This window comes from Meleagris gallopavo, chromosome 2 (genome assembly GCF_000146605.3).
Source record: "Meleagris gallopavo isolate NT-WF06-2002-E0010 breed Aviagen turkey brand Nicholas breeding stock chromosome 2, Turkey_5.1, whole genome shotgun sequence".
Lineage (NCBI taxonomy): Eukaryota > Metazoa > Chordata > Aves > Galliformes > Phasianidae > Meleagris > Meleagris gallopavo.
This window is the reverse complement of record NC_015012.2, coordinates 78368368-78369134: the sequence shown is the minus strand read 5'-3', so window position 1 is coordinate 78369134 and position 767 is coordinate 78368368. Positions and strand designations below refer to the sequence as shown.

At 54.1% G+C, this 767-nt stretch overlaps 1 protein-coding gene across 3 annotated transcripts in view; it reads right to left on the bottom strand.

Annotated features, from left to right (window-relative positions):
* Positions 1-761, bottom strand: part of LCA5 (lebercilin LCA5) — a 20314-nt gene extending 19553 nt beyond the window's left edge. The window contains exon 1 of one of the 3 annotated variants that reach the window (XM_010707703.2): positions 597-761. The gene's annotated coding sequence lies outside the window, so the exon portion shown is untranslated. The remainder of the gene's footprint in view (positions 1-596) is intronic. The other 2 variants (XM_010707706.3, XM_010707705.3) reach the window with 2 other exon arrangements.
* Between the last annotated feature and the right edge of the window lie 6 nt (positions 762-767).

The following is a 767-nucleotide window of genomic DNA, read 5'->3' as shown; positions in this document are numbered from 1 at the left end:
AAAAAAAAAAGTCTGAAACAATAAAAGGAACACAGCAACAAATCAAAGCAGAACACCCTGTCAAAGCCAGAAGAAACGCCACACACGCTTTTAGAAGCTGAATGCATCGGGATCAGACCAACATAAAATCTGTGAAGTCTGGGACTTGTACAACTTCAGAAAGCTCTGTTTCCAGAATTTCACGCCTGTTTGTTTCAGCAACGATCTGTTGCTACTGATTACATATTTTGCCTTGAAACACATAGTTAGTGGAAGGAAAAAGAAAGAACCCAACCCAAACTCCTCGGCACGCAGTCGGGCTGCGGGTCGCTGCGGAGCAAGGGACGGGGCAGCGCTGCACAGGGCACAGCACAATCCCAGGGATGGCAGGGGGCTGCTTGCCAGCTCTCATAAGCACGATAGAAAGCAGGTTACGGGGAAAAATAAATAAAAGAGGGAGAGAAGGAGAGAGGGAGAAAGAACGTCTCGGAAGTTCTTCCTGCCTTCACCGCACACACGGGGCTCCGCAGCGCCGTCCTGCCGGCACACGGCGCAGGCGTTGACCCCTAGCGGCACGGAAGAAGGCAAGAAAGCAGCGTTCGGACAGAAACGCCCACCTGAGTGACCGGAATGCCGAACGTCCGAGCGAATCGCTACCAAACAAGGCGGCCTCCCTGCTCCTCCCCCATCTTTTCCGCGTCTCAACGCCGCAGCTCTGCCAGAGCCCGTTAAGGAACGCACCGAGCGTTACCTCAGCCCAACGCTTTCCAGTGGCCGCCCCTCACGCC